General features: G+C 38.0%; 1 protein-coding gene across 2 annotated transcripts in view; it reads left to right on the plus strand.

Annotated features, from left to right (window-relative positions):
* The window catches only part of LOC147304460 (CMP-N-acetylneuraminate-beta-galactosamide-alpha-2,3-sialyltransferase 1-like), a 115,836-nt gene that overhangs the window by 9,481 nt on the left and 79,512 nt on the right, over positions 1-26,843 (plus strand). The window contains exon 3 of one of the 2 annotated variants that reach the window (XM_086279193.1): positions 1,253-1,316. The exons of the other annotated variant lie outside the window; for it this stretch is intronic. The gene's annotated coding sequence lies outside the window, so the exon portion shown is untranslated. The remainder of the gene's footprint in view (positions 1-1,252; positions 1,317-26,843) is intronic. 2 annotated transcript variants of the gene reach the window in all.

Genomic DNA, 26,843 nt, shown 5'->3' on the forward strand with positions numbered 1-26,843 from the left:
ATGGGCAAGCAACAGAGAGCCGAACTTTTGTACACTATAGAAAGTGGAGTGTGAGGGAGACCCAGAAGGAGCCAGATAAAAAGGTGGCTGCACAAGAACATTTTTGTAAACTTCCTCTAGCTCATCTAGTTGCTCTTCTCTAGCTAGATCAGATGGATCTAGATTTAGATCTTGGCTCAAGCTGACTAAAGTGGCGAGTGAGCTTGCCTTTTAAAGAGATGCAAAAAAGGATGCAATTTACGTCCTGTATAGTACAAGAAAAAGTTTAAGTAAGGAATTACCCCAACTTCTCACTTTTTTTCATTATTTTAAATCATCTTCATGGTGGGCAGGACAATAGGCCAATAAAAACTCTTTTGAATATCAGAATAAGCTACATTAAAATATATATAAATTACTCCAATTTCTTGCTTCTTGATCAGCATTTGATAACAGGTCAGATTTTTACAATGGCATTTTCATAATTTAACAAATGCCTAAGCAGCCTGTCCTCCTTCACTCAGTGCACAGCTTGGAACAAAGGAACAAAAGCCAAATCTCCGCCAGCTACTTTTAATATGAGTCTGAATATCATGAGCAGCACAGAACACGTTTAGCTCAAACTCAGCCTCCATCAATCTCAATCCAGATACCTCCTTCTGCAGCAGCTTCTGCTCAACAGTTGTCTCAACAAGTAATAACATGTATGGAACTGTTCAGCTAACACAGCTTTTTCACATCCTGATGATAAGTCATTAATACATCGCAGCAGCACCACACTGAACTGTCACTGTGGAAGATGCAAAACATGGCATTGTTGCATAGCAGCAGGCATGCAGTGCCAAATCACGACAACAAATCACATCAAGGCACTTTATATTGTAAAATACCAACAGGATAATAATACAAAGAAAACCCCAACAATCAGACGACCGATTATGAGAGTGGGAAGGAAAAACTCCCTTTTACCTTAGGCTGAGGGGCTGGGGGTGAGGGGAGGAAACTGGAGAAAAGACACACTGTGCAAGAGAACCAAAGATTAATAATAACTAATGATAATGCAAAGTGGTGTACAAACACATGGCTGAGGTGCCCAATGCATGAACATGTGATTTGTTTCACAACACTTGCATCTTGATGTAATGGCAGTAATAACCTGATAAATAGTCGTTATTGGGCATAGTTTATGTTTAAAAAAGCGAGTGTAGCTAGAGTTTTGTGGTCCTGCTCTCCTCACTCTTTCTTTTTTTGTGTGTTTTGTGCCCCACATTAGCTCTTGAAGTGGGACACTGACGATATGCAGTCTCTTCCCCGCTCATTTACTCAGCTGCTTTTCTGTGAGTGTTCAAAGAGTTACTATATAGCATTATAATGTCCACTTAACAATGCACATATATTTCTTTGCAACACTACCGAACCGTTTAGGGTGTCTGCTATTATGGGTCCTTGTTAATTATTGATTTTTAAATATGGTGTCATAAAAACCTACAGCAGCTTCAGGAAGTTAATTGTAAGTACATAAAGAGTGCTGCTTTCACGGCTTTAATTGGGATTTTCAGTGAATAATTATTAGAATAAATGTGTCTATGCATATCGAGTGAAAAATTTAATTGCAGCTGTTGTTTCTCCAGCTATGATGACAATGATTGCCCCTAAATTTCACTCATTGTTAATTATGTAAAAGACAAAACGGAGGGGAAACAATCAGACCAGCACAGTAATATTGCAGGATCTATAACTTACAATATAAAACACCTTAAAATTAAAAACTGAATACCTGCCATGAATCCGCAATGTGTCATTTTTACTCTGCTGTTTTAAACCAAGTAGTCTGAACTTTATATGTGCTGGTAGGAGGATTTTGTTAGCTTTGGGCTGAGTTAGTCTAGCTGTTTTATGCAAAGCTGAGCTAGCCTGCCTCTGGCTATATGGACACGTAGGGGTTTAACACAGATTTTTCATCCACCCCTCTGCAAGAAAGTGAATAAGAAGGTTTTTGTTGCTTTTAAGCATATCATATCTTAGATCGCATTTAAAGCCAAACTGAGAAACCACCCATTATACAGATATTTGCATCCTCTATGCAGTCACATGGGTAAAGTTTAGAGCTGTCGTCGGTATCATCAGGTTTTGTCTTATATAAAAATAAGATCTGTGTTGCAGACAGTAGATCCACACTTATTTGCTTTATTGGTATACCTCTAATGTAATTTCTTGTGAATAAATGTGAATTGAGGTTGGCTTATATTCTTACAGAAAAATGTTCTAGAAAATCATGTTGAGATGTAAAATTGATTTTCCTTAGCAGACCTGCTGTCTGAAGCTGTGCTGTATGTATGCAGACGTTTCTTGTGCGGGGATATTCCTTGAGGGGGAAAAAAGGTGAGATAGTATATTATAGGATATAGTATCTTTGTACTAAGTGTCAAATGTTTTCAAAATTTAACCAGCCTAGATATCAGACAGCCCACTTTAGCCTTTCGCTTTAGTAAGGACCCATGCTCTTTGTATTGTCCTGCTGAAATAAGCAATGCTTGATTTTCTCCCTGTCATTACTCCTAAAACTCATTTCTACCCAGTCATGTTACTAATGAACCAATCAGTTTATTGTTGTCCTACTCCCAGCAAAACAGCAAATAATTACCTGTTCCAATATAGGATATAGTATCTTTGTACTATTTCAATTAAATATAGGATTTAACAAGCCAGCGGTGGATCTCACAGACAAACAGGACACTGCATGCTCATTGGCTAACGACTTGTTAATGATGACAAGTTGTTAGCAATCACTGGGCAATCTTCCTTTCTGCCTCTTATAATGATCATAAGTCACAAACTGAACTTCATAATTTATTCAACAAGACCTGAAACTAATCAGGAAAATGTTTACTTGACTGACAGAGCGAGGAAGCCAAGAGCTGTTTTCACATGGACTTCTAAAGAGTGTCACCCCCTTCATGCCATTAAAAATTATCTGGGTGATAGGCACTTCTGCACTGCTTCTCTTTAGCAAGCAGAAGCTATGTATATCTTTTATACTGCTCATGCTCTCTTTATATGGATAGATCAACCCTGTGGCTCTGGTGCCTTTTTAATAGTCCAGCTCAGTGTGGATGTATGTGTAAGTTTGACAAAATCAGTTCTCTGATGCTGGAATAAAAATGTATGTAGTACTGATGCTGAATAAGTTGTCAGTTCAGTAACTGCAGTGAAATTAAGAGTAGGGATTGCAGACAATGGTAAATTAAGATATCTTATTTACATTTAGACAAAATGACAAACTTTCTCTGACACTAACTTTTCATTTTTTGCCTCTGTGGCATCATTGTCAACTCTAAAAACATGCTACCTGTTACCTTATGTTGCAAAAACGCAATTGAATTTATGAAAAGGTAATTTCTGGGAAACTGGGTTGGTGCACACCACAGGTGGGAGTCCAGATTTTGTTATAAAACTTTCTTTGAGTGAGTGAAGACATGAATTTGCAGCTGGTGGTGTTACTCAACTTTTGATTCACTGTTGTGCTGGACTTACCCGCTGAGCTTCACAGCAGGAGAGACTTCATCTCATTTCTTAGAATTGCGAACACAGACTAGTGCCTGTGTGGCTTACAAACTGTATTGTTTTCATTTCCATTGATCAAACAGCCAAATTCTTCTATAAAGTTTATGTCACAGATGTTGTTATCAAAGCAGAGCTGCAGAAAAGAATAGAGGGAGGAGGAGGCGAAACAGGCAGATGCTCACCTCCGGTTAATAAAAGGACCGGAGTTCTTAGAAAAGAACTGCTTTCTTCTGTTGGATCTAGTAAATATCTGAATCAGACCTGAAACTTTCTCATCATCCAAGTAAACACACAAAATCTCTTTGTCAGATTAGGTCAGTTCATCTCATGGGGGCTAGTAATCAGCTTAAAGGATAATATCGCCATTATTGAGTTTTTCCTTATCTCCAATGGCTAGTGATCTCCTGTATCCACCTCTGACAATTTCTCTTTGCTATCTACAAATTTGGTTTAGCTTCTTTTATTGCTTCCATTTCCTCCTGAGTGCATGAAAAGACTTTTGTATAGGCTTAATACTTTGTAGCCTTCCACCAGAATGAATGTGATGAAAGTAGACAAATTCATAATCACCAGTCACAGTCACTCAGTCGAGCTTTTCATGAATATGCAGTGCTGATAGTCTGGCCTCCCCCTCGTGAAAGATGTTTTCCCACTTAAACATGACCTTAGTTGGTTAGTTAGCATTCTGGGATATAAAGCAATAACTGTAACAATTAACACATTGGTTGTATTAACCCTGCTTTTACATGCAGGTGATGTATGCAAACTCTGTTATTACAGTTATTAAAGTTTTCAAAAGGGTTACAGGTTTGACTTGCAAATAAATAAAAGTGCCTGCCTGTCAGTATCTTCTGCTCCAGTAATGTTCTCCTTCTTTAAATCCCCCAAATTTGGTTTCATTTCTTTTATGTTACTGACTCCTTGCTGCTGATGTGAATCCCAGTGTAATCTCTGAAGTCAAAGCATGGGCACATGAAGAAAAAATCAATTTTGTGTTCAAGTTTTATTCTTGAGTATGAAAGCTGTTTTTTGAAACAAACAATCCCAACTCGGTGTCTACTTTTCACCGTTCCTTTAGTTTTCAAATCACCATTGTATGGTTTATTTTTCTCTGTTTGCATCACCACTACAGGTTATTTTGACTCTTTGGCATTTTACAAATCATGTAACTCTCTTTAAATAAAATGTCATCATCTGATATTTCATGACTTTTCCTAAAATTGGTCAATTTATAATTCAAAGGGGGGGGAGGAAGTAAAAGAACCATTGCAGCCACTTATACCAAGAATCACTTATACACAGAATTATTTTGACCACATTTCAATGTAAAAAGCTACTCTTAAAATTTGTAACATATGTTGTTTGCACAACATATAACATTGTGGCAGGGTATGGTTTCTGGCTCAGCTGCAGGGCAGGGGTGGAGCAGTGGGTTTAGGGTGTGGTGTCAGGTGAGGCTGAGCAGATCTCCATCATCTAATCATGCATCCCCTATTTGAGTGGGATTCATAGGACCTGATAAGAGAGCGTTGCTGGATGGAAAAGAATTGTGGGAGCTTGAAAGCTGCACAAGCAGTTGAGGAAACATCCACTTACCTTGCAATGCTGTGTGCATGGATCTTCTGTTACAAACATGAACCACCTAGCTAGATGTGATTGATAAATAAATATATATAGGACTGCAGTTAGATAAAAGATGAAAAATTACTGCAGGACTGAAATTGCCATGGATGACATGTTAAGCCAGGGCAGATTGTGGAGAACTACTACGAGCAAATCACACAAATCGAGCTGCAGACCGAGGCAGAGCAATGTGAACGGTGGATGAGAGAGAGGCTGTAGGTTAGGTGAAGAGGAGGTAAATGTGGATGAGATGATAAACCATCTTTGTTCTATTTTTAGAATAATTAATTTATTAATATGTGTTTCTTATTTGTTGAAGCCAGCTGAGAAATGACTTACCAAAGAATTTGTCATTGCTGTTGTTGCTGTAAAACAGGGTGAAAATAAAGTCAGTTGCCAGAGAAGCCTCAGTCACGGTGGCCCATTTCTAGCTAAATCTGTGCACACAGCACTAGAAACAACATAACACATTCACAGGAATCAGAGTCTAAACACAACATGGCTGAAATAATGATCACAACACTACTAAATTAACAATTTGTTGTTAAACATTAACCATCTCATGAGTCTTTGCGCTTGCCAGTGCAGAAGTCTTCTATACTTAGAAAAGTCAAATAGAAAAACAAAACAAGTTTGCTCCGGTACATCATTGTGTGGCCAAAGATATAGAAAGAAACTACTGAGTAAATGTTAAAAAACAAACAGCGTCAATTTAGTTACTCATTTTAATTAAGTATGGTCATTGTATGATGACCATATGTTGTATGGTGAAGGTACTATGGTTTCAGCACAAAGGTGGGGAGTGCCTAGGACTTCCATGAGAATTGTGAATTTTGTATCCTCAAGACAAAATTGGACTTGTTGAATTTATCAAAGCAATGCTACAGACATTAATTATTATCAAAAATCATTTCTGGACACAGAACAAAAGTAACAAAATACAGACAGATGTTTTTTCACATTACCTAAATCAAATGAGCAGAAAAGACATGCTGTGTTTCTGTACCCCCACCCTTTCTCTGTGCTCTGAGGTCTTAAAATGACTATTATTGTTTATTGCAATTATTTCTGGAACAATATATTATCCAGCAAAAAGAGCTGGCCTGACAGCCCTAGCACCCTAAAGTGCATTTATGGGCAGTGAACTGAAGCATTTGAACAAACCCTCACTCACTGGAGATGTCTGTTTTCCAGATGGATGTTTAATTGAAAAAGAAGAAGAAGAAAAAACAGCCAAGCTGAGATGAGAGAGTAAGGACAAATTAATGTTACCTAACTTCACTGCCTGCAGAAAACCAATATTCAATTAGAATAAGGTGATGAACTTATATTTAATTTAAAATTATGCCCACATCCATTTCAGTGGACGCTATAGCAATTTCACAAAGCTGAACAGTATTGTAATAAAGTTATCAAATATGGAGTCTGCTGATTCTTCTTTTATATTTGGGGGCTTTCTGTATGGAGATATTATGCTGTGTAATATAGGTTGTGTAATCTAATTTGAGCATTTTTATGTTAGTCTCCAAAGTAACTGGACTATTTCAATCTAGTTGAATGAAAGTCCTGTGCAGTCAGCGACTGTCTGAAGTCTAGAAAACATGGACATCATCAAATGCTTACCTTCCTCCCTTGAGATGCTCTGCCAGGACTTTACTGCAACCACCTCCAGCTGCTGCATGTTTGTGGGTCTCACTACCGTCACCTGTGTCTTCAGTAACTGAAAAGCATCCTCTGCTGAGATCAGGTGAATCACTTGGCCATTGAAAAATATCCTATATAATTGCCTTGAGAAACCCTTGGGTTGCTTTTGAAGCACCTTTTAGGTAATTATTCATTTGCACTGTGAAGTGCTCTCTGATCACTTCTGCATCGTTTGACTGAACGTGAGCTGAGAGTATTTCCCTGTACACTTCAGAATTCATCCTGCTACTTTTCTCTTGATTCTAGTACAGGTTAATCCTGGTTTTATCTGTCCAAAGAATTTCTTTCCAGAACTGTGCCAGCTCTTTAATCAGGCCTTCCTGTTATTCAGTGTAACCAGTGCTTTGCACCTCTGGATTTACACTCGAGAATAATATAATAATATTAGCTCCTGGGGGAAAAATGTGGTAGGAATTTGATTACACAAGAGGGAAAAGAAGAACTGAGAAATTAGAATTACCACAGCAGAACAAGGCTTCATGTAATTACAAAACAGATATTTTTTAGATCTAAGCTTTAGGTAATTAGAAGCTGGCTGATGCAGCCGAGTAGCTGGATATCCTTGTAAGGACTGGTGGAAACTACAGGGTGGGCCATTTATATGGATACACCGTAATAAAATGGGAATGGTTGGTGATATTAAAGTCCTGTTTGTGGCACATTAGTATATGTGAGGGGGCAAACTCCAGATGGGTGGTGACCATGGTGGACATTTAGAAGTCGGCCATCTTGGATACAACTTTTGTTTTTTCAATAGGAAGAGGGCCATGTGACACATCAAACTTATTGGTAATGTCACTTGGTTTCAACGCAACGTTATTACGGTGAATGGCCCACCCTGTAGCTGGTTTGTGTGAAGAGAGGGGTTATGTGGTGTGAAGTGGCGATCAAGAGATGTACCCTCTGTCCAGGGTGTCTTGAGTGTTGTGTGAGGCAAAAACAAGCACAGAGATGCCTCGAATGATTTCACTTGAGTTGCAGGAGTGACATCATTGGAGGGGTATCCCAGTTGCATTACTGCTTCCTTTAGATTATGGTCTTCTATTGTTTTCCACAGTCTGTACTGTTGTTCAGTTGTGTAACATTGGTACATTTTGCTTCAAAACATAAATATTAATTTTCCTCTCTGAGCCGAGTCCCCACACTCAGATGTTGTGGTCCTGTAGGTGCAGCCCTTCTTTCTTCTTCATCTTTCTCACATGAAAACAGAACATGCTTCCATTTTTCAGTGATATTTTTTATTTACACTGATTGAAATCACAAGTTTGATGTCTGCTGAAGTTGGAATGACCAATTCTTAATCGCTGTATAATTGTTTAGTCCTTCCTGTTGTTTCCTCCACCTTTCACCATTCTTAGTTCATTTAATAGGTTATACACAGAGCAGAAAATAATGTGAAGAGTCAGGATGTTGCTGGATCTGGATGGGTGACTGGATAACAAAAAGAAGGGGAAAATGGAGCCAAAAATAGTATGCCGGGACTGTAACAGTTTAGCTCGCAGAACAAGCATTCCTGCTTTTGAGACGTTGTTATATCGTTCCAAAAGGGTCAACACAGCAACTTCTGGTTCTTCAAGTCAAGTGTGGAATACCAACTATACTTGAGGCTGACTTCAAAAGTAAAATCAGTCTCAAACACTTGTATCCATGCATCCATTCTCTTCAGCTTATCCTTATCAGGGTCATGGAGGGAAGGGGGCTGCAGCCTATCACAGCTACCATAGGGCGAGGCGGGTACACCCTGGACAGGTCGCCAATCTGATACCAAAGTGGTCCTAACACTCTTATAATCAACATGGTAACAAGTCTAAAACCAGTAGATGGCTTCATGGTTACTGTGTTGGTCTTTTAACTCAGGTTTTGTCCATGTGTGAAGTTTGTATGTGCTCACTATGCTGCACAAATTAGCTTTGAGAGTTTTCCAGTTTTTCCCTCCATGCAGAAAATGAAAATGTGACATTTTTCATAAACCAAAATGTTTTTACTGCTTAATGACAAAAATATCTTAAGAATGTTCAAATGAACTATTTAATTTTCAAAGACAGAGACAGCTTACAGTATTTTGTTTTAAAGGACTAATTAACCAGCTCTATATAGTTGCACTGACACAGGTAAACCCTGATTTAAATTCAAATTGGGTGCCTATTTGCTGTGAAATAAGCACATGATTGTCTGCTGGTTCCCAGTTGGTTTATATTATCTGGTTATTGGTGTCAATAAATTCTGTGATAAATATAAAAATGCAAATTTCCATTCAGCTAGAGCAGTCACTTTATGTCAGCATACAAGTCTTGCTAAATCCTGTGCTTCATGTTTTATTTTTAAGACGCATTTGCAGCATAATTAAAAGCGCAGATATCAAGTACTGCTGATCAGCCTAATCAACACTGAGAACTGTTGAGGCAGGACGAAAGAACAGAATCATAATCAACCCTGAACCTCTCATCTTTGATTTCAGATAAAGCGCAATGTAGATAAACTGAAAAACAACAACTGATACTAATTGATTAATTTACCAGCCACAAAAAGTAAATTGCTTCTATATTTGCTCATTAATACAGGGTGTGTGACTAACGAGGAGGGTTTATATCGTTAGAATCTTCCAAATGTTCCTCTTGCTGTTGGCCACAAATGTTAACACTGCAAAGAAAAACACTGCTAATACACATATACTATACCACAGCCATTCAAAGAATTGTTTTTATCCTATGATGTGGGATATGCATGACATGAAGTGCAACCTCACATCAATGTTTAAACCCATATTTAAAGCAGTGTTTTGTCTGCAGCACACTGTTGACTAACATTTTCTACCTGTTTCACAGTATGAACTCATCAGATATTTCGGTATTGTTAATGTTTTAGGAGGACAGGGTATCTGACAATGGTCTAAGAAGCACTGAAGCAAATTTCATGTCAGAGTCCCACACACCACCATGCATCATTGTTAAACTTGAGGCTTGGTCCTGAAAAACTGCAGACTACAGCTTTAATAAGTATTTCAGAGATTTCTTGGAGCAGTAATAAAAGTTAATGTGGAAAGGTAAGCAGAAAGAAAAGTAATCTTTAAACAACTGGAGAGAAGCCTCAGAGGGTTCCTGCTGGAACCTTTGTAGCCCCCACCCCAAAATAAAAAATGTTTTTGAAGCACCCTGAAAGCACCCTACTTATTTAAACTACACTGAAGGATGCTTTTACTTCCAATATATAAGTTCTAGGAAGGTAACGCATGCCAAACAGAGACTGCCTGGCAGAAAATGGAAAAATATATGTTAGATGTTAAAGCTGCCTTCTACAGAGAATAAGACCTATACTTCTAGGAGATATTTTGGTGCTGAAAGAAATCCCATGAAATCCCCTCCACCCCATCCCTCTTCAGCTCAAAGGTAGATTATGTAAGATTTATGTAAAATAGCACCCCCTGCAGGCACAACAAAGAGTGACTAATCAAAATCAAAACGAATGCGAACTCCCACTCTGAGTTCTACATTTACAGGGAGGACAGCATGCATGAGGCAAAATAAATATGCCCTAATCCCTGTTTGCTGAACAGGATAGTTTCAGGATCAGGAAATATTATTATAATGCCCGGAAGCCTTGTAGCCTATCAAACTCAAGTATTTTTACTTAATCTTGAGTACAGCTAGCTGCTATTAGCATAATTCATATACACTGAAACATTATAACTTGAAGTATCTCATTACAATGTAATGCTCTGCTTGCAAATGTCTTCATTCAACTGAATTTTATTTCGACATGCACCAACTATCTAAACGTTGCTGCACACAAAGCACATCCATACAATGCATCAACACTTCCTGTGGGAACCACTATACAAGCCAAGTCCACAAATAGCCAACTTTGTAATCTACAACCAAAAGGATCCACTGCCAGTGTCCCATTTGGTATCTTGCAATGTGCTTAGCAAACATTAGCATACTAATCTGCTAAACCAAGATAGCGAAAACTTGTTAGCTACTTACTGGGTGTAATTTATTAATTTATGCACACAAATTCTGTTTATCCTGTGCAGAAAATAAATGCACATGCAACATTACAGTTACACTAATAAAACATACGCATGGACAAGTTTTGTTCTTACCATATGTTTAGGTTAGGGAGTCAGAATAATTCTGTATACATGAGCACATGCTTGCTATCTGCAATCTGCATATACCCATGCCTGTCTTCTTTTAAAGAATGAAGTGTGTTTAATTTGAGGTGGATCATGGAGTAGATGATGTCATTCTAAGTGAGAAACCCAGAGAAAGACAAAACAACGAGGAGGAAGCCAAAAAAGGCAAACCTTTCCAAAAAGTAAATGGGCTGATTCTTATGTAGTGCTTTTCTACCCTCCTGGAGTACTCAAAGCATTAAAGGATGCTTCAAAAAGGAATTTAGGGTTAATATCTTCCTTGTTACACCTGGTAGAGAAGACACACTGATCATTTTATTAAAAAGATGAAAGCATTTAGACAGTTTTTAACTCTCAGTGATGCAGCACTGCACTGTAAAAAGAATAACCCTATTCAAATTAAAAAAAATGATGTCCAGTTGTCACATCCAAAATATTTGGCTTTATAGAATCCAAATTGAGTCACTTGATATGACCTGATACTTTTATGTTGATATAAACAATATTACTAGATTTGACTGAAACATTAAATTTTGCATTGATCCAAATTGATTTTTTTACATAGAACCATATTTTAATTATTGAACCAAGCTAATATATTGAAATTTAACCAACCTAATGTATTCACATCGAACCAAATTAACATGAACTAATATGTTTGTGTTGAAGCCAGGTAATTGATTTACATATATTCAAACTATATTTTTTACATTTCATTTTATTTCAGTTCAAAAATGCTCTGCATTTCCTATAAAAAACAAGACAGTTGGCCAACCAATTATTTCAAAATTATTTATTGTTCCAAACCATTTTAACTATAATCAATAGAGAGGATTAGTAATATACAGATTTAGTGCTACGGCAGAAATGATTAGAGAAATGTTTGTTTTATAAAACCTGCAATCTTTTGAAAACCAGTATAAAACCTGCAACCTGTCTAAAACTGGCATAAAACCATTATAAAAACTCTTTTTAAACCAATTTGCAAGTACTCAAAAATGTTTATATGTGCACTGTGCCTGTACAATGTAAAAAAAAAAAAATCTACACATGTATCAATGAAATCAACTTAAATCTCCCTTTCAAATGGGTGTTCTTATAAATTTTGAATGTAGAATACCACTGCAGGCCAACCAAGCAAAATAACCAAGCACACATGCACATGCATGTGCACATACACATGCACACATGCATGCAAACACACTACTGTGCAGTGTTAAGTTCACAATTAAGTTTGCGAATCTTAGAGGTCATCTTGTTAAAGTCAAGCTCCATCATAATCTTTTGAAGAGCCTCAAAGGTGAACCTGAATCCTCGTGGATATTCCATATTAAGAGCATAACAGAGTCCAAAGACCATTGCCACTCCAGCTGCCACAGAAGGCAACTCATTCAGGACTTCCACACCATCAATGATTATCCCGATGTCTCGAGGCTGATGTAGGAGGCTTGAGTTGTCCCTGAAGACGAAGAGTGCCATGGTGGTACTCTGCAGCTCTTCCTCAGCTTCATCTTTCTGGGATATCTTGAGGTAAAATATGGAACAAAATGTACAAGTGAAGAACTGAAGTCTGGCACACCTGATAAATCTTTGACCATAATAAACTACTATTTTGATAGTTGTTTGGTCACAGACTATTAGAACAATTATTTGACTAATCAGATTGTGAATTGCATAATCATTAAATTAAATCAATGGTGGAACATTTTCATAAATGTTCCACAAAGCCCAAGAAAAAAAAAAGAAAACAATACAGAACCCTAAGATATTAACTTGATGAGTTGATTAATCGTTGCTGTCCTACATTAATCACTGCATTTAATAGCAGAGTTGTCAAATTTACATCAAGAGACTGCATCTCATGTAGAGACAGAACAGATATGGACATACCATGTATTCTTTTATCAAGTCCTCAACACATCAGCAAGGTGAATGAGAGGATAATGAGGGAGAGTCTAGATTATTATGAAATGTTTAAAAAGGATGTGCAGTGTAAATGCAAAATGATACCTGTTCAGATTAAATGAAAATGTATGCTTCAGCCATGGAATGGATGGAGCGATCTGTGGTTCTGAAAGCATACAGAAAAAAAAGAATAATGTTACTTCTCTTACATAGAAAAACCAAGAAATACGTAACATGACATACCAAACAGTCTACAGACCAGCCATTAGCGACTAAGTCTGGCATAGGGTCAATTTTTTGCTGTTAAAATTTCTTCAGAAAATGCACATTTTTCCGAGCCGCGCCTGAAAGTCAATTGAAGGAATTAGTCTTATGTCATTGATCTTATATGCTGGCATGTTATTTCTGTCTCTAAATCATGCACATTAATAATTATCTTTTGCGCTCGGTGTACACACACATAACACACAGATATTTATATGAAGAGAGACAAACGTGCGCGCACAAACACAAGCTTGTGTCTAGAAACCGCGAGCTCACCAGAAAAATTCAAACGAAGCGGAGCACGGAGTTATACTATGAATGTTATGAACTATGAACTTATGCTAGCTAGCTTTATCCACCACCGATGCATCGTGGTAACGCTAGCTAGTTAGGCAAAAAGCCGTTTTTTACCAGTATACTAACTTGTATTCCCGACTGTGATGGTCGGTTTCTGGTAACCAGTTCTAACGTTGCGCAGGATAGCTAGCTAGCTTGTAGCTAGCAGCTACAATCATGCAAAAATTAGGGGTGGCTGTCGACCCAGCTTAAATGGGGTTATTTTCTGCAATTTTGGCAATACAAATTATAAAAGCTTTTGTAACACACTTGGCTTTACTTACGTTTATTTTCAGATGAAATTAATCAAAGATGTGACATGATGTTTCCAGCAGCCATGCAGAATAAAAATGGGTCCCGGTCTATTTCTGGTGGGCGTGTTCAAGTGCAAATCACTTTGACTCAAATTAAAGATATTATCTGTTCAACATGAAAAGAAATATATGTTTTGAGAGAAATCAAAGACTTTGCGTTGTGTCCTTTGTACAGATATTTAGTTTCATCCAAATCAAAAGTGGTATTTTAAAATGCAAAAAGAAAGGGTTTCACAATCAAATCAATGATTTTATTCTGTTTTGAATGGCACTTATTAGATTGAATGAATGACTGCATGTTAGACTTTTTTTAGTGTGTTTGCTTGAGTTTAGAAACTGAAGAGGAGTTTGGACCCGGAAACGGCTATTGAGATCAGACTTAAGAGATGGATTAAACTGTAAGTGATGACATCCAACAAGGATGGAAATCTTGTTTTAGTCAATGCAGTTTTAATATGCTAAACCAGGAGTAAGCAACATTTTTCTTCATAGACACTAAGCAAAGTAGTAAGCAAAGAGCCACACTTTGAGCAAATTATGCTGAAAAACAAAAAACAAACAAAGGTGAATTATGGTAGACAAAAAAATACTTCAAAACCCAAGAACTTTATGTTAGAATGAATTATTACAGTCGTACACCTCAAACTCATTAACAAAATGTTTCTTTTTGATTACCTTTTTCGCAGTAGGTAGAAGTTGTTTATCTTTCCTTTATGGAGATTGAGATAGTTCATGAGCTGGTTCTGCCCCCCTGGGATGTATTTTATATACTGCACATGTGAAACAGCAGCATGATCATCTATTTTTTTTCTTTTATTTACTGTTTTGTTTGTTCTCTGTGTTGATGAAACCTAGCCGGGAAATTGTTGCCCAGTTAAATTAAAAAAGTGTTGTATAACAAATTCAGTTGAGAAAATGTTGATGAATCCTGGCTTTGTGTGTGTGAAACAATCATACACTCAGTATAATCTGAGATGTGTGGCTATCCACTGTTTGTGAATTAGGCCATGTGAGCATGTCAGTATGCTGGCATTAGCGTTTAGCTTAAGTACAGCTTCAGAGCAGCTGGTCTGTTGAGGACATACTTTGTTTCTGAAATAGTGTTTGTTTTAAAACCTTTAATATTTCACTTGTTGCTATTCTTATATGAATGTGTGGTTAGTCTAAACGAGTGATGCGCATGTACCACTGTCTGGAGCAGTGTTTGACCATAAATGAGTCGCCTGCATATTCTGCTTTTGTTGATAATGTCATGACTATACCAAACCATATTTGCATACATGTGTTTTTTTTACAAGGCTAAAGTTGGACATTTCTGAGAGCATTTACTCTGCAGTTAAATTAATGCTGATCCAAGAATGTGGTACACGGCAACACAATTATCCACAGGGATTAAAGTGGAGCTAATACTCTGGAAATGTGCTTATTTGTCTGTTTGATAAGAAATAGTTTTAAAAGCAGTATTACAAATATTATATATAAAGGCCAGCAGTAAATATATGTGTGTGTATGTCTCTGTTTGTTTTTTTGTTTATTGAATTTTAAATATTGAACATATTTTATATTCATATGGGCAGCAGTGGTTTGAATGGTGACTGTGTTTACAGAGGTAATTTGGTCCTGATTAAAGAGTACATTAAACAATAAACATATAAAGGCTAATTTACATCATGGTGCTCTGCTCTCAAAAACTGACATAGTGCTCATTTATAAAGCGCTTTACAAACCCGAGCATTACGGCTAACGGCTGGATTTTTCCGTTTCATTGCTAGCTAAACAATGCATAGCCACTTACTAGGGGTGCAACGATACACAAAATTCACGGTTCGGTTCGGTTCGATACTTTGGTGTCACGGTTCGATATTTTTTCGATACAAAAAATGTTCATGCCTTTTTAATTTGTCATTTATTAAAATTATAAATATATATTTTAACTCAAAAGTACAGTTTTTAAATTTAACCCTAACCCTTGTGCGCGTTTTTTATTTTGACAGCGAATGCGCACCTGCGGACCACTTATGTGCACCCCTGGTTATTTAGCTCGTCATATTGCAGCCACAGAAATTCTTTTGTCCATGAAACCATAAAGCTGCACTTTCTTTTTGCCTTATAGTCTCATTTGTCATAACTTCTCCGTTTTGTGGTAAGCTTTTCTTTGGCTGTCACTTCTTCACCCCGACCTGTCTTATTTGGCTCAGCAGAACTAAAATATATATACTGCTACTTTTACACACGGACTCACATAAGCTCAGCGATTCTCTGCGCGATCAACCTCTCACATGTTTAAGCTTGCTGCGGGAGATTTCACTTGTCATGTTTGCATAGTAAGCTAACGATTAATAAGACGATGTCAGAGAAATTGGTGCACAAATTATCATCACTCACAGATCAGTGCTGTCATTGCAAAGTGAAAGCAAAAAAACAAGCGCAAATTCAAACGCGATTTCAATATGTCACATATTGACAGTGGCTCACCGATGCCAATGACATAATTACCCAGCTACATTTCTGAAAGAATGCAAAAGCATTGACATATATTTTTCCTACAATAGCCCGACGGGCAGGGCAGAGAGATTTTTGTAGCCCGACTGGAAAGATCGCTAGCTCCGGGACGTCGGGCTAGCGATTTTGCAAGCCCTGTATCTGATTGAGGAATCACTCATCTTTGGAAAAGAGAGTTTATTACAGAGAAATGTCTCTTTCCAAAATAAAAGCTATACTATCCGCTTCTTCTGGGCTATATTCTCAGCAGCATAAGGAGAATCACGTGCTAACAGCTGTCTAAATGACTCGGCTAAAGTTAGTAGCATGCTTGTTGTTTTTGTCTTTGCACTAGGATGATGTCGGCGTAAATGTGCAGTCATATTCGTTGTGTTCCCACTAGTGCTTTCAGGTTAATCTCGTTGAAATGACCTTAACGCCACAACACGGCAAATCTCCGTTAACGAGCTACCGCCGATCGCCCCGTGCATGGGGCTAGACGGCCAACACGTTAACGAGCTAACTGCGCTAACACACTAGTTCACACCAATGTAATTAAGCATTGCATGGCACATCCAACATACTGTTTTACTTTAGTCCATGACTCGCTTACCTTCAGGGTCATACGTCACATGAAAACCAAAATAATTCCAAACGCCAGATCTGAATGAGGGTGGGGGAGGTCCATCTTGCAAGGAGAGCTTAACTTCTGTCTCGCTAGCTTGCCCTGCGCTCTTCCTCCTGACTATGCTGTCTGTGTTGAGCGCTCAGTGGATCTGCGCTCGACAGTGCAGCCTAGGCGGAGTAGTCGAACGCAGATTCACTGAGCGCTCAACACAGACAGCATCGTCAGAAGGAAAGTTGATAAAATAAATTACAAATGTTGTATTGTTCGATACATATGCGTACCGAACCGAAAGCACTGTATCGAACGGTTCAATATCGATACGAATATCGTTGCACCCCTACCACTTACTGCTAAAGAGACAGAGAGCGAAAGTGGACAGTATATCTTTGGTATTTTAACATAAAACTCATTGTTGCAGTCAGAGGCAGCCCAACAGTGATTCCCTCAAACTGATTTTTAGTTTTAGTGTCCTTATTTTCCCCTGAGTTATCGATTCTTTCACTAGCTAGCTAACTAGCTAACTAATGTAAGTCTATTAGTTGCAATCAGTCAACCAGCTACATGGCATCACGTTTCATACAGACAGAACACGGCTCTAAACATGTTTTTAAAACTTTGAGTGCTTATTTCTTAAATCCTGCTACACAGATAGAGATACATCTGTGTAAGTCTTTGAGAGCAGGGCTCCATGATGTAAAGGCAGTTACAGTGTCAAGTATCTGCATCCATGTAGAGACTGTATGAATGTTTCTGACAGCAGAATTCTCATTTAGTGCTAACACTAAGTTAAAAATATTCATATTCATTATATTTCAGAATTATTAGCTTTGTCAGCTTTAATCGGCCTACATTACAGACTAGCCTGACAGCTGAAATGAATGGACTTTGATGGCAACACTGAAAGAGCTATGAAACAATTTGAATTTTCTGAGTGTGCAGTAGCTTTATAAAGCTGTGTGGAAGCTGAAAAAAAGGGGATCCAGGACATTTACAAAAAGGAGACATTTAAATATTAAAAATATAAGTCCAAGTAACATGAACGTCTGTCTGTTCATCATGAATAATTTTAATAAGTAATGGTAATAAGTGAGTGAAGTGTGTAAGACATAAATGTGCAAAAAGCACAGTCTTCGACACATGCAACATTTAGATGTGTGCACTTTAAGGTATCTGCTCCATTTAAAAAGAAGACGTGCCAAAAATAGAGATCTGCAGAAATCAAATGGGCAAAAATGTTTCCTGTAACCTCTGCTTACAGTCCCCATGGTTCAGCCATAAAAAGTGTTTGCTTTGCACATTTTTTTTCTCACTTCAGACTGAAATACATTTCTTTGACATTTATGCAAAGTACTCCATCTGAGCTGAGTGGGGGATTCAAGAAATTTGGGTGAAAGGAGAAAGCCGGTGTGTAGGCAGCAATCCACTCCACATGCGCTGTTGACAAGTAGCTCGCTGGCAAATCATGTTGTACCACTTGCTGGTCATTTCTTATGTTTAGTTAATAACAAGATATTCTTAGCATCTTTACAGAATTGCTCTGACCTTCTTACTGCTTTCAAGTGTTACACCGACTCCTTTTAGAATTGCTAGATGGGTGGGTGTCCTCTGTTTTCACTTGTATTGAAAAGAAATAAAATGAAGTCCTGTGAAATTCCTTTCTCCAACACTGTCTCTAAAAGTAAATGTGCTGGAATGTTTTTGGGTTTTTTTTTTTTACCCTTTTCTAAATATTATGAAGGGCATAAAAAGACACCCCTTTTTGATTTAGCAAAGCTCATCAGGAGTTGATTAGCAGACCAGCTGCTGTGTTATACAGTTAGAGCAAGTATTTGGACAGTGACAGCTTTTTAAATTTTCCTCTTTACACCACAACATTAGATTGTAATTATTGCAAAGGTTTACAATAATTATAAGGTCTTAATCCGATACAAGGAAGTAAATTATTCTGTCTTATGTCAGTGAGAGGGTATATCTCTAATGTAATCATCTCAGGCACACAGGTCAGGTTTTAGCACAGTAGCCCAAGCCACCTGTTCAAACATCCTGTTCAAAGATAGACAGCCAATCAGAAGAAAACATCTATCTATCTATCTATCTATCTATCTATCTATCTATCTATCTATCTATCTATCTATCTATCTATCTATCTATCTATCTATCTATCTATCTATCTATCTATCTATCTGGTTTTGAATGATTAATGAGTTGCTACGTTGTTAAAGAGAATAAAGCTAATTCAGTAGAACATAAATTAGGATGTTTAACTGTGAATCAAGCATATGAATTCTAGTAGTAGAAGGAAATGAACTTAATAAATCTACGTTAATACCACTTTTGAGAAAAGTCTGTTCTGTATTGTATATTAAGCAATTATTATGTGAATAAATAATTTTTCTGAAATGTGGTCAGGGGTTAGCAGAAAGAATGAATTGAAGGGATATTTCATGAAGGACTTCATAAAATGAGGGTGGGGGATGGGATCAGAGATGTTAGCACTATTCTGGTGGTATAAAATTGAAAAAAAAAAATGGACCTATAGGCAGTGAACCAGATGGATGATGGGTGTACCTCCAGCCAGTTTTACAAAGTAGAAAGATCCAAATGGAGAAATTATCTACCCAGATAACCAATTGTATTGGGATAACTTTCAATATTTAGTGCACTGATATTTCAAGCTCTCGATCCCCTACTGCTCCACTATTTTTGAGCACCATGTCCATTTGTGCCAGAACAATGGGTGCCTCAGAAGCACATATATGCATCCTGGCATTGAGTGAGTGTATAAATAGAAATTTGTGGTCGAAATTAGCATGTCATTATTTTGAGTCTAATTAGTGAAAGTATGCATCATAGGCCCATCATGTTCTATATCACCAGCTTGATTATGTTTAAAACAAATAATCAAGATTGTATTGACATGTAGACATTTAGCTTAAATTAAAGAAGTTTAGCAAAAGTGTCATTAATATGAGCATTTCCCAATGAGTAGTAGACAGACAGATAAACATAAATATCCAATATAAATTGTATGTACTTCGAGTGAAATGGTTGTGAACTTTGAAATGCAGACAGTCCTCCGTAAACAGAGAACTCAGCCATCTCCAGGGTTCCTGCTGCATTGAGTGCTCAAGTACCGTTACACAAACAGTATTGGATTAGTGAGAATCATTGTGATCAATGGTATTTCTAATCCACTGACTTGGCTTTTTACTGGGTCCATGCTATTGATCCAAAGGTCTGAGAGGACAAAAACATTACAACAAGCATTTGCAGGGCCTGCATTTCTTTTGGTGTGTGTAATTGTAAGAATTTTAAGTTTTAAAACGAAAATGTAAAGAAGTGTTTTCCTGTTTCAGTTGAGGACATAAACCTAATTGTAGCTTTAGTGGAACGCGTACTCCGATTTAGCTAATCGAATAAAACAATCTAAATGATAATCTTGCACTCAGAGTCTTTATCAGGTTAACATTGATTATTTGAGTTTATGGAAATTTTATGTCATTACCATCCAGTCTCATACTCTGGCAGATGCCATCGCCCGGCCGCATACTTCTTGCAGTTTAAGTGACTGGGGTTGCACAGTGCTAAGCATTTCTTTTTCTTTTTTCCCTTTAACATCAAACTGCTGTAGGGGGATAAGCTGTGGGGGATGCAGGTGGATGGCCCTGCGGTGTCCTGGATTACAAACTATCTTGCCAAAAGGCTCCTGTTGGTACTGTTCCAGGAGCCACCCCAAGGCACCATCCTGTTATCTTTCATTTGCCTTCTTATCTCCTATTTGATCTTCACATCTCTCTGACCGTAAAGTAACTCAGTCACAGGATTTAACATTTATGAGAGGGATGACTCTCATAAATGATAAGTTTTATGACTCCGTACAATCATAAAAGGCTTGCAGATGGTCTCGTTTCTTAACATTTAGAATAATTTGTAGTGAACTGAGTCCTGAAGTTCGCTGTGAGAATGGATGACACGAGGATGTGTTTGCAGAAGGGTTCACTTTATAAGGTTTGATAGTGGTTTTGTAAGAAGAAGAATAAGCAGATGATGTTATAGCTCCACTTGATTTTCAAATGATTTGTGATGATTTTCTAAACGTGTTTTCCATCTTTCTGATTTCTTAGTTTGTTTGCATGTTTCTCACACTTGGACAAAGATAACCAATTAAAACCTACACCCTGTTTATCAACAGGATGTAGGTTTCTTCTATCTCAACATAATTTCTTATTATAGCCATATTTTAACATGAATGTAACTAACGGCTGTGAAACTGATAATTAACTTGGTGTTTTCATGTTCGTTATAATGATTTGGACACACATATTTGGTTCTGTCAGCAGCTTTGGCTCCTGAAGAGATTGTTGAAAAGCCTTGCACTGTGAGCCCGGCTAAAGTTTTTATGACAATTCATAAAATATTTTCCAGCCCTGGAAATGTCTTGTGGCTAAATCCTGCACCTGAAAAATATTAGACTAAAATAAGCTATAAAAATATGGCAAATTAAAAACATAAAATCTTGACCCACTGTTACGGTGCGACTGAAAGACAATGACACAAACGGAAGAGACTGACGAAGCTATACCACCAATGATTACTTCAAGTTATTGCACCTAAAGCTATTGCTATAGTTTCTCACAGAACTCTATGGGAAGTTTATTTTTTACATGACTGTGTTAATAATAATTAATCATTTAGTAGATAACCAAGAGTAAAATGTAAATATGATTGTTGGCTATGTGCTAAGAGCACATTCATCTGCAAGTCTAATTGACAGACTGAGGTCAGGACTCAAATTTTATGCCCAGAACATAAAATTTGACCCATAAGTAATGTTGCTATTAACATCTGTGATCTTTTGGTTGTGCACTTTTCTCAGCTACATACAACAGTAAATACACATCTCATTAAATGTTGCCTCTACTCTAATCTTTTGTTTTCAGAAAGGAAAAGCTATCTTTAGCATATTCTACTTAGTGTAGAAAAACTGTGAAAATGCTTGATAATTAGAATTTTGCTACACTATACGTTAAATCAGTATTCCTAATATTGCATCTTTTACTTCACTACATTAACATGATGTATAGATACACATACACACATTAATAAACAAGCTGTGTGATGTGTTTCGTTTGGTTTAAATTACACAGCAGTATTTACTGTGCCAACATTAATGTGCAGTACATGAGCACTAATAGATTACACTACATGTTACACTACAATTACGCTACAGTTTTGAATTGCATAACATGTACAAATGAATAAATTAATATATATATTAATTTATATATATATATGATATAATATATAATAAAACAGGCAATAAACACTATGCTAGATGTTGCTGTACTCTTTATTCACTGGCTGATTTTATTTCTTGCTAACACAGACAGATTTCACCACTTCAAGTCCATCTAGCACTCCACATGGCAGCACCCATCCTGACTGCTCTGCATGGCGGTGGGGTGTCACATTATTAACAACCTGCAGTGGTCTGATAACACTGTGGCAATAGATTAGACAGGGCAGAGCCGGCTGTTCTTCCTGAGAAGTTTCAGGTTATTTAATGCAGCCTGTCTTAATCCCAAAGAAGCCCATCTGTTCCCTGCATATAGGTGTGTATAATGTTTATAATTTATACATATGAAGTTTTAAAAGTTTGGGGCTTGATGACATTGGTTCAAAACAGCATTAAAAGTAATTATGTGGAACTACATGTGGAAATATTTATAGTTGGTGCTTAACCGTTTTGTAGCTTCACTTTTCTCTTGGGAACCAGAAAACACTGATAGAAAATATCTCCTCCCACACAAGCCTCTACACTGCCTACCTTTTCGCTCCCTCATCTGTTAGTGGCGAATAACCAACCCAAAGTTCCAGTGAACAGCATGCAAAGTAATGTAGTGGTAGTCATTTGTGTCCATTAGCATTTTTTCCTGAAAAGCTTTAGTGAGCGCGCTCAGCTACTGCACTGCTACAAATCCATATATGACAGGATATTATTCATGTTCACTAGCCGATCGCTGCATACGAAGGCCAGCCAAAGAGTGCTTTCATGCCTCCAAAATGCACTTTATTGGTGCTTGTTGCACATTTTGACAGTGGTATTTAGAGTTAAGTGTATCCCGCAATCTGGTGTGGCACAGACTGTGCCCATCACCTCACCAGCCTGGGTTTTGATGGAGTTACCACTGTAGGCTGCGTTTAGCACCTTCATTACTCAGAATTTGCTGTTTGCTGTTTATGACGTGTGGACTTTGAATATATATATATATATATATATATATATATATATATATATATATATATATATATATATATATATATATGATAAAACGGGCAATAAACACTATGCTAGATGTTGCTGTACTCTTTATTCATTGGCTGATTTTATTTCTTGCTAACACAGACAGATTTCACCACCACTGTTAGGTGCCTGAATAAAAACAGGCATCTAACACTTTAACACTTATATATGTGTGAAGTTTATCGGGCGGTTTATCCTTCAAGCTCAGGTCCTCTACCAGAGGCCTGGGAGCTTGAGGGTCCTGCGCAGTATCTTAGCTGTTCCCAGGACTGCGCTCTTCTGGACAGAGATCTCCGATGTTGTTCCCGGGATCTGCTGGAGCCACTCGCCTAGCTTGGGAGTCACCGCACCTAGTGCTCCGATTACCGGGACCACTGTTACCTCCACCCTCCACATCCTCTCGAGCTCTTCTCTGAGCCCTTGGTATTTCTCCAGCTCCTCGTGTTCCTTCTTCCTGATATTGCTGTCATTCGGAACCGCTACGGCCGTCTTCTTCTGTTTGTCCACCACCACTTTGTCCGTCAGTATCTGGAAGTCCCACAGGATCTGCTGGATAGCGTAGTGGTTAGACTACACGCCTTTGGAGCAGAGGATCGCAAGTTCTATTCCTGCCTGGGGCGTCTGTATCCAGTAAGGGTCCTAAGGTTAGACCCCTTATGCTAAGCGAGCCTACTGCAGACATGAGCGAGACAGATAAATATGAAGGCATGCCGGCTCGGACGTTGCCCGGATCAACAAGGTCCGCGTCAGGTGTTGAGGAACCAGGGCACCCTGACGACAAGTGGGCTACTGGAACAAGAAGGCATCGGTGGGCAAGAGACGAAAACAGGGCGTTGTTGGAATGCTACTGCGCAAGTAACCCTGGCGGAAGGGGCTACATGAATATATGTGTGTGTGTGTAATAATTGAAATGTAATTTCAATGTTTGTTTAAGATTCCTATTGCAAAATCAGCATCACAATTACAATTGAAACAGTAAAAAAAAGAAGAAAAAAACTGTGAGAAGCTGACTAATCACATTCATCCAGAGTTTTAGCATGCTAAGTAGTGCTGTCAATAGATTAAAAGAAATTAACTAATAAATCGCACAGTTTTCTGTAATCACTCGTGATTAATTGCAATTACTTGATCAACTGCCTGGTTGTAATTGCATTTTTTCAACTTTATATTTAAGCTTGTAACTGACATTTATGCAATATAACGAAATAAATGCAGAATAAACACAAAGAGTGTGTGCTTAAATTCAAAGAGAATTTGAATAGCTTTCTTTTAGCACAGGTTCTCTCCTGTGAAGTACAACTTTTTAAAAAACCTAAATAGTAATAGGTAAGTATTCACTAATATGTAATAGAGATGGACCGATCCGATATTACGTATCGGTATCGGTCCGATACTGACCTAAATTACTGGATCGGATATCGGAGAAAAATAAAAAATGTAATCCGATCCATTAAATATCACGAAAGCACCTCACAAAACTTGCAACACGCCGTAACTCACCTCAGAACGTTAGCACGTCGGAGCAGTATGCATCACGTGATAGAGCGGCGGTGGCATTCGGCACCTGTCGGTGGTCTGGATAGCATGTGGAGCTTCGCTAGCAACCCGGCATTTCATCTCCGACAAAGTTATCCCGAGAGAAGTAAAGCAAGTGTGTAAGTCCATCTCTGAATGTTTGTAAAGCATTCCTGCGTTAAGCTTAACAAGCGACTGCCTCTCCTGCTGCTACTTCAATCATGAAACTGCTTAACGATCAGCTGATCGGCTTTTCTGTCACGAGTCCCTGTCTCTAGTTTGCTTTTGGCCCACTTTGCACCAGAAAGAGGAAACCAGCGGATGAACAACAGCAGCACGTTTAAGCTTGATCAGCTGTTGTTAGAATGTATTTAATATTACTTTCTACTCCAGGATCTTTTTCTACGTAGCTGACGCTGGTAACTGTGCAGGGGCGGATCTAGCAAAGTTTAGCCAGGGGGCCGATAGGGCATTAACAGGGAAAAGGGGGCACAAAGACATACTTTTCTTTCTTATTCTCATTTAAAATGTGTAGCTTTTAATAAATAATTATCTGACACCCAAAGTTTTAATTTGATGTAAAATGAATAGAAGTCAATTACTGTATATAGTGACTATTAAGTCTAATATATATACCCTAGTAAGCTATAGTACTTTTTCCTTTGGGAAGGTACCATCTGTGCAGTCTGCAATTTTGTTGAAGAAAGATGTTGAATCTATTTAATATTTCTTGAAAAATAATTGATTTCTGTGCATTTTTTTTCACACTGCATCAAATTAAGGTTGATTACGTCGATTAAGCATCATGAGGTGGAGCGTGAGGGGTGGTTCCCTATTTTTTATTTATTTATTTTTGTTGTTGCTGGGAGTTGGAACCCTATTAGTTAGGTTGCTTAATATTTATGCTAAGTACTCTTTAAAATACCAGAATAGGGAGGATGGTGTAGGTTTAAGTTTATTAGATTGATCAGTATTGCTGAACTATGAAATATTTTTTTTGCATACAGGTATAACAGAATAGCTTTAGTGTAGTTGTTGTTTTAAACTTGAGTATGAACTTATACAAAATGCAGCAAGATATTTAAAAAAGCAGTTTTGTTGATTAAAAAACACTATATCGGATTCATATCGGTATCGGCAGATATCCAAATTTATGATATCGGTATCGGTATCGGACATAAAAAAGTGGTATCGTGCCATCTCTAATATGTAATATATATTAGTGCTGTCAAACAATTAAAATGTTTAATGAGATTCATCACAGGGTTACTGTGGATTAATTTTGATTAATCACGATTAATTATCATTAATTTTTATTCGATATTAATCGCATTTCATTTTGCATGAGCAAACAGACTCGAGAAAAAAGGGAAAATTGTCACGGTATGGCATGGCACACCGTGGAAGGAGTGGGGGAAGGAGGACCCAGGCGTGGTGCTCTATGTACAAACAGTGTTTATTTACAGAGTGAAAACAACGTAACAATAAATCCCCGTATTCTCCCAGACTCCCGTGTCGTGTCTCCCGTGAATAGTCCGTGTGCTCTCTGCTCCCGTTTCAGCACCCACCGGTGCTCGCTGCTCTCCGTGCCTTCCACGCTCTTCCTGCGGGAAACAATAACGGCAGCTGTCAGGACACTCAGAATGGCAGGCATACACTTTCAGATTTAGCTTAGACAGGGTGACTAACGTGGAGTCTCATGCAATGATCCCGCGTCGATGGGAGCTCCAAGACTCTCCTAAGTAGCTCCCCCGACGAGCCCTGATCAGCGGCAGGTGTGTGGCTTCGGGTGTGGCCAGTCCTTCCACAGGGCCACACCCCTCAGGCCTGCAGGTGGCTGAGCTCCATCCTCCAAGCATACCCGCAGACGTACACACACCCACACACACACACACACACTCACATCTGCAAGCATGGAGAAGAGCAGCAGCAACACCAAAATACATATAATAATAATAATAATAATAATAATAATATAATATAATATAATACATAACTGCTCAGGGATCCTGGGTCGCCCAGTCCCAGGACCCTGGCAAAAACAACAAAACAACAAACCGACCCAGTCCACAGTCTCAGAGTCAGACCGCG

Source organism: Aulonocara sp. 'chitande type north' Nkhata Bay, linkage group LG22, assembly GCF_057382095.1.
Source record: "Aulonocara sp. 'chitande type north' Nkhata Bay isolate Kocher_YH1m ecotype deep benthic linkage group LG22, A_spYH_male_GT1.1, whole genome shotgun sequence".
Lineage (NCBI taxonomy): Eukaryota > Metazoa > Chordata > Actinopteri > Cichliformes > Cichlidae > Aulonocara > Aulonocara sp. 'chitande type north' Nkhata Bay.